This window comes from Schistocerca cancellata, chromosome 5 (genome assembly GCF_023864275.1).
Source record: "Schistocerca cancellata isolate TAMUIC-IGC-003103 chromosome 5, iqSchCanc2.1, whole genome shotgun sequence".
Lineage (NCBI taxonomy): Eukaryota > Metazoa > Arthropoda > Insecta > Orthoptera > Acrididae > Schistocerca > Schistocerca cancellata.
In genome coordinates this window covers 166,918,902-166,927,039 of record NC_064630.1, presented here as the reverse complement: position 1 = coordinate 166,927,039, position 8,138 = coordinate 166,918,902, and positions in this window count along the sequence as shown.

Sequence of the window (8,138 nt, the reverse complement as noted above, 5' to 3'; positions counted from 1 at the left end):
GAATTTCTCTCCTGTGCCAACCCCTTCATCTCTAAGTAGCATTTGCATCCTACTTCCTCGATTATTTGCTGGATGTATTTCAGTTTCTGTTTTTCCTCTACAGTTTTACTCTATACAGCCTCCTCTATGACTTCGGAAGTTACTCCCTGATGTCTCAACAGATGTCCTAACATCCTGTCCTTTCTTTTTTTTCAGTGTTTTCCATACATTCCTTCCCTCGCCGATTGTCTGAAGAACCTCCTCATACCTTACCTTATCGATCCACCTAATTTTTAACATTCGTTTGTTGCAACACATTCCAAATACTTTCATTCTCTTCTTTTCCTGTTTTCTCACAGTCCATGTTTTACTATAATACAACGCTGTGCTTGATTATCAGAAATTTCTTCCATGAATTAAGGTCTTCTGATGGTCAAGAATGCCATCCTTGCCAGTGATAGTCTGCTTTCTGTGTCCTCCTTGCATTGTCCATCAGAGTTATTTTGCTGATTAGGCAGGAGAATGCCTTAAAGTCATCTACTTCGTGATCAATAATCCAGATGTTAAATTTCTTGCTGTTCTCATTTCTCCTATTTCTCATTCTTTCGCTTTTCTTCAATTTACTTTCAGTCCGTATTCTATAATCTCTAGATTGTTCATTCCATTCAAGAAATCTTGTAATTCTTTTTCATTCTCTCTCATGATAGCACTGTATTCAGCGAATCTTATCAACCATGTTCTTCCACCTTGAATTTTAATTCCATTCTGGGCTCTAACTTTTACTTCCGTCATTGCTTCTTCGATGTATCGACTGAACAGTAGTGGCGAAAGACTACAACCCCGTCTTACAGATTTTTCAATCCGAGCACTTTCTTCAGCAGATAGGACTCCATAGACATTGACCTGCGTGAAAACGAAACTGCAGGGTGAAAGTCGCTACAGATACAGGTGAAATAGTGTATGTATACGGTTAGGTGGAATATGTATTAAATATATGTGAAATACGTATGACATGTGTGCATGCACGTAAATCCATGGGTGAAAACATCCTCCTAGACCACCCGAACGACTCCAACCGAACTAGGGAAACATGTTACTTACTGTCTCGAGGGAAATACTGTGGGGGTAAGAACCAGTAACATCCTATCACGATTGGTTAATAGAGTGGAGAAAGAAGGGGGGGAGGAAGTGGTGGTCGGGGAAGGAGGGTATAGATATGGGTGAGGAGGGGACTGTCAGATAGTGGATGAGGATGAGGGGGAAATGGATAAAGAGAGGGAGAAGAAGGGTGTGGATAGAGAGAGAGAAAGGACGAGATGGGCAGAGGGTGGAGGAGCAGATCAGAGAGTGGAGCAGATGGACAGAGTGTAGAGGGACTAGCAGATAGATGGAAAAAGGGGGAGCATCATACGTAGAGGATGAAGGAGAAGATGGACTAATTGAACAAAAATAAATACATACCCAGGCTATGCTGGGTATTAAGCTAGCAGAAAAGCAGAAAATGTGTTTTGACTTAATTGAGGAAATTGTGATGATGGAAAACCTAAATCTACAGTATTTGCAAGATTTCGTTCTGTCATTTCGCATTCCTGAGACGAACTGTTACCGACCGATCGATCGACAATCCTTCTGTGTTCACTGATTGTTTCCATTTCTACACAGCCATTTACTGCCTGATCCATATCCCTAAGCACAACTCTCGAATTATTGTTTTGAATAGTTATCACTTCGTTACAAGGTGATAGTAACAAGTTACTTTCGTCTTCACTGTAATTTCCCAATTTGCTTTCAGCCTAGTGTTACACTTGTGACACGCCATGACTGTCACAATACTTCACACGATAACACAGAAAAAAGACCGTCTGAAAAACAAAAGTTGTAAGACACACTAAAATAGCACTGGAAATTATAAATATATAATTAACTGCCAAATCGACTGCAAAATACTTAGTGCAAATCCACATGCATGCCACAACTGGTTTGCTCGTTACAATACTGTGCAACAATGAAAAACTACAACTACAAAGGAAATTCTCTATACAATTACGCGCTAGCAGTAAGCAATAGCTAATTTCTAATCATGCAGTAATTATTCAAACTACAAGAAAATTAGAAGATTCCAGTGAGGTATCCTCGGCTAAGGGTCGACAGATGAAACTTCTTTATTTAATTCTGAAACTGCTGAGTGAAATTGAATGCAAGTGTCACTTTGCTAGTCTTTATCATTTCAACACTGATCCACAATATCCTAGCGCAACGCAATCTGACTGCTCAAAAATGATAACTTGACTTCAAATAATTAATACAAAAGAATGTCCCTGAATTGGACGAAATCCTAACAATAACCCATACATACCATAAGTCACTTACCTCAGAGAAATCTTCAATACACGAACTACAGCGATGCTGCAATCACCAATACTGCCAGTTAAATAAAAAATTCTAACTACTGAAGCCTCTAACTACTGATAGGCGTGTGGTTAGCAAAAGAAAAATTTTGTTGCCGAGCAAACAATGTACTTTTTACCTTAATAATGTGACAACCAGTTCAAAAATTACATAATCGTCCACGGCATCCAGTTCCAAACATTATATAATCATGGACAAATTACATTCCCATGAAGTACACACGTCCAGATCATCCACTCGCGCTAATACTGTAAACCTCCAACACTGCTAACCCCCATCACTGCTGACTCCATACGCCCCACTTCCATCACTGCTGGCTGTTTGCCTCCAACTGCAAGTCTGACCAGCCACCAGCGCAGTCAGAGATTTAACAGAAAGCGATACATAGCGTTACCAACATACAAACACATAAACAGCCTACTTACAATCTGTCTGTGCGACGTCTTAGTAGAAAGTCTTTCTCCCGGTAGCAAGTGTTTACTCATCGATAGTCTCGCTGCAAGTCAACTGGCAGCAAGTGTCGTCTGAGTTAACTCTCCGAAAATTGGCTGTTTCTGCAACTGTAGGTATCTCTCTGTCAATTGCAGCAGACTTCCGACGAATAATAATTTTTTAATAAGTTTAACGAACTCCTATTGTCACAGATTTTTTCGTGGTTAACCAGTGATGGTTTGGCGCAGGGAAAACTAAACTAAACTCCACCCGAAAAGGCCATGAAGGCCCAACGGTACCGAGCTGCGCCGTCTCATCCTCAGCCCGGCAGCTTTTGTGTTGACGAGACCGGAGCCGCTACTTCTCAATCAAGTAGCTCCTCAGTTTGTCTCACAAGGGCGGAGTGCATCCCGCTTGCAACAGCGCTCGGCAGACAGGATGGTCTCCAGTCCAAGTGCTAGCCCAACCCTACCATGCTTAACTTCGGTGATCTGACAGGAACCGGTATTACTACTGCGGTGAGGCCGTTGGCTCAGGCGCAGGGAGAAAGGCAGAAAATCTCTCCCACTCCACATCTTCCAGACCTTGCCCACCTGAAGGGCTTACATGTAGACACATGCAGGGGAGCGCACCTTCAACAGAAATTAATAACTTTGAGCCAGTCGAAGTGCCCAATACTAGCATTTAAACGAAAATTATTTCGCGGTGTGATCACTGAGGAACGACTTCACCTGTTACATATCTAAAAGGATTCCTTGTAGCGTCTCACTGAATGGAGTTCTATAGCAGACAGGCCCCCGTCAAATCGCCTGCTGGGGTGAGATGGACTGTGGCGAATTCCCCATCAGCTAATCGCTCTGGACTACTTCCACGGCAGCTCCTGCTCCTTCTCAGTAAATTTCTATGTTGTACAAGTCAGCTAAAAAGCTTTCAGAACTGCAGAAAATAACAGGTCCCCTCACCATAATAAAAATGAAAGAAGAGAAAAAGTAACTATCGGAGCAATCACTGACAATATTGAATTGTGTCTGCAATTATGATGCAGTGTTAAAGGACTGTCTGTGTGGTGATGTGCGTACTACATTGTAAAATATGTTGCGTGACGGTTTGGGATAAAGCGCCACGTAAAAAGAGTGTATAATTTGAGGTTCACGTATGATAAAACGTAGTTATTCAGCAAATGGTTGTTAATTACTTCATCCTCAAGCTACTGTTCATGGCTCTTCCACATCAGTTACAACATTTCTATTTGTATTGTACAGAGAACATGCTAATGCTCGTATGTGTTTCCACACAAGAACTGATAAGTTGACATGCATATCACACTTCGTGTGACATGGTGCAAAGTGATACTGTGTGTCTAAGTACTAGATGGTAGCTTCTGTCGAATCTGATGACTGTCGTTTATTATGTTTTTTAAGTTTTTCTGATTGATATACAACTCATGTGTTTTACTTTTCCGTGGGTGGTATGTCTTGTAGATGCTTGAAAATGACTTCACAGCCGAAATTGGTCAATATCATGAAATAACGATAAGTTTTACAACCTACAAAGGACAATACTTTCTTTTAGCAAATAGAGTATATCGTGGTTGTGGACTTGCATACAAACAAGATGGTCAAGAATGTTCATTTTTCATGGATCTTGAAAAGTCATTCATTTATTAGCATGAAATTGCTTCAAATCTTGTCCATTATATTGATCCCTACCTCCACGAAAATATGAGCCTCATGTTCCCAATGCAGATGGATATCCACTATTACTGACAACATGACATGTATGGTACGGAAGTCAGTCTATGTGATGTACATGTACAGACAGACAAACGACTATAATTTCAGAAAATTGTATGATTTATTCAAAAGATAGAGCTTCACAAACTGAGCAAGTCAGTTACGTGTTTGTCCACCTCTGCCCTTGTGCAAGCAATTATTCGGCTTGGCATTAATTGATGGAGCTGTTGGATGTGTTCCTGAGGGACACTGTGCCAAATTCTGTCCCAACTGGTGCAAAATATCTTAAAAATAAGGTTGAGGGGTCATGCCCATAACAGTCCAAAAGTTCTCAACAGGGGAGAAATCCAGCGACCTTGTCTGCCAAGGTAGTGTTTTACAAGTGCGAAGACAAGAGGTGGAAATCTCGCTGTGTGCGGGCTGGTAACATCTTGCTGAAATGTAAGCTCAGGATGGCTTGCCTTGAAGGACAGAAAAAGGGACATAGGATGTTGTCGACATTGCGCTGTGCAGGAAGTGTGCCGCGGATGACAACCTAGGGGGTCCTGCTATGAAAAGGAATGGCACTCCAGACAATCACTCCTTTCTATCAGAACCACATGGCTTGTTGTGGTTATCGAACGCAAGTGCGCATGACCATTAGCTATGGTGGCTAGTAGAAACAATTTTCATTTGATGGGCATGCTTGCCATAGAAAGTACTCAGAAGTGCTTACTTCAACTTAATAACTGACCCATGACTCTAATAATGATGCGTCAGGTAAATTTGCTTGAAACCATTAGAAAAATAGGAAACCAGAGTGAGCATTTAAATATGTACCGCACTTTGAAAATAAACTCACAGAGAACGGCAGCATTATTTTTAAATAAAGTCATGTTTATAAACGAAGCCCGATTTGTTTCCACAATAAGTGGCAGATATGATATAAAATTAAGTACTAAGCCAGAGATAAAATATGCGTTATTGCCAAATGAAGGCACGTATTTTGGAAACTGGTACGCTACTGTTCACTTTCCGGTCACTTGCAAAATTTCCCCTGACGATGAAATTTGATAACAACCTATTTAGTTAATTGGTACGATCCCTTGATGACAGCAGATTTCATCGTATGGCGTTTATTAATAAAATACCGAAGTCCTGATCATACCACACAAATAGTAATTTTTCCTCTACCACTGCAATATCCATAGTGTTTGCTGTGTGTAAATAGAATCGGCCACGTGAGTATTTCATTTAAACTTTCACAATTTATTTAATGTATGTGTAATATTTTTCCGCGAATTTCGATTAAATGATATCTTCTTTGGGCGCGTTATCTGTAGAGCTAAACTGACATGCAGGAGGCGATTATTGGAAGAAAATAGTGCGTGTGAGGTACTGGATGACAAAGAAATCCTAGTTTCTTGACGGAGAGGAAAACGTGTGAATACTTTTTCATAATACTGGTGTTTAATAACAATTAGCAAACCAAATCTGAAACTAGTTTTGGGTATAGTACGCTTATTTATTCTTCAGCAACTCCACACTAGTAAAGCTTTTTATGCAAAGTGCATTACATTCAAACTGTAAAATTAGGGAACGTGAACATGATTAGATTTTTGGTAGTGTCTCAAGAAAAAGACGCTCTGAATAAATGATGGTCCAAAATATTTCTCGGGAATTCCTTTTCAGTAATAAATTATCAAACATCTGAGCGAACTTTGTCGCCAAATGCCTTGGGCGGGACAAAATATTTTTGCGAGACATTTCATTTGCAAACTTAGCAGGTTGCTAATCTCCCATATTTCGCAGGTTGCAGGGTACACGTTGCAAAGATAAATTTTTTAACACTTTCTGGCACTTTTAGCTGAACCGATACTCGAACCTGGGAACTTTGCCCTATACGGGCAAGTGCTCTACCGACTCAGCTACCCAAGCGTAACTCACAACACTTCCTTACGGCTTTACAATCGCTAGCACCTCATCTCCTACCTTCCAAACTTCGCAGTTTTCCTGCGAAACTTACAGGACTAGCACTCCTGGAAGAGAGGAAATTCTGGAAAGGCATAGTCATTGCCAGGGGGTATTGTTTCCAGGATGCTGTGAGGACGGGTCGTCGTTCGTGCTTTGGTATCTCAACCAGTACGTTACTTGTTTAGAGACAAAGGTCCCGCGTTCGAATCCCAGTCCGGAATACGGTTTAAACCTGTCAGAAAGTTTCATGTCAGCGGATATTCCGTTGCACAGTAAAAATTCACAGTAGGCCAGTTTTGTTGAGCAGCGCTGGGCGCCTTTACCTGGTGGTTACTCTTTTAGCCCAATGCTGCATGCAGATTCTGAAGTGACCATACTGTATTTTGTGTGTGTGTGTGTGTGTGTGTGTGTGTGTGTGTGTGTGTCTTTAGTGCTGTGACCGGTTTGATGTGGCCCCGTCACTGCTTCCTCAACTGTGCCACCTGTTCACCTCAGAATAGCACCTACTTCGACCGTCAAAAAAATTTTTTTATATATTTTAATCCCCTGTAACTTTTACCTCTAAGGCTCCAGATATTGTCATGGAACTTATTGTCCCAAGTCTTATTACTCGTTCTATTATGCTGTTCTTTCTGGTCTGTGTTTTCCACTTGTTAATTTACCTTCCAATTATGAGGAGAAATTTCACATTTTGTATTGTATAGTTGAACTTAATTTTCACTATCCTTTTATACCATCTCAACTCAAAGACTTCCTTTATCTTCGTTTCCGGTTTCTCACAAACCTTCACTTCGGTACAGTGCTGTGCTAGAGACCGTTCTTTCCCTAATTAAAGTCTGTACTTGACCCTAGTAGAACCATTTCGGCGACGAATGATCTTTTTGCCTGCGCCAGTCTACTCATTCATTTGTCTGTGACTCAAAGGTAGCAGTACACCTTCACTTTTATTGCTATTTGGTGCCCTAATTTGTCGCTTATTTCCCTCTTGCCTCTACTCAGTACTCTCCTCTTAATTCGGTTTACTCTCATTTTATATTCTGTACACAGCAGACAATTCCAGACAATGTACATGTCCTGCAGTTCTTCCCTACTTTCGCTGAGAAGTATCATACATCACTAAAGATTTTCATCAACTGTTCTTATGACTGAATTCCAGTAAGCTCAAATTTTAATCCAACATCTGAAACATTTTTTTTTCTTCCTTTACAGTTTTTTCAATACACGTGATGAACTACGAAGACAAAATTCTGCCACAGTAGCGCCGTATTAATTCGAGCACTTCTTTCTTTTGGTCTTCCATTCGTGTTGTTCCCTGTGGCTCTTGTACTTATCGTGAACTATGCTACATACCTTATACCATATACCCATTTTTCGGACGATTTGAAGCATCTTCCATTCGTGTTGTTCCTTGTTGGCACTTGTACTTACTCGATGCATCGCAAACAGTAAGGTGGTGCTCAGTATTACTGTCGTTAACTACTAACTAGGAATAGTACCTGAACCAAAACGATTATGACTACTTCATTGGTTAACGGCACCTGGCTTGGAAACAGCCTGTAATTTTAAATCGTCAGAAAAATAGGTATATGGTATTGGGAACGAACTTAATAATAACAACAATAAAGGTTTATA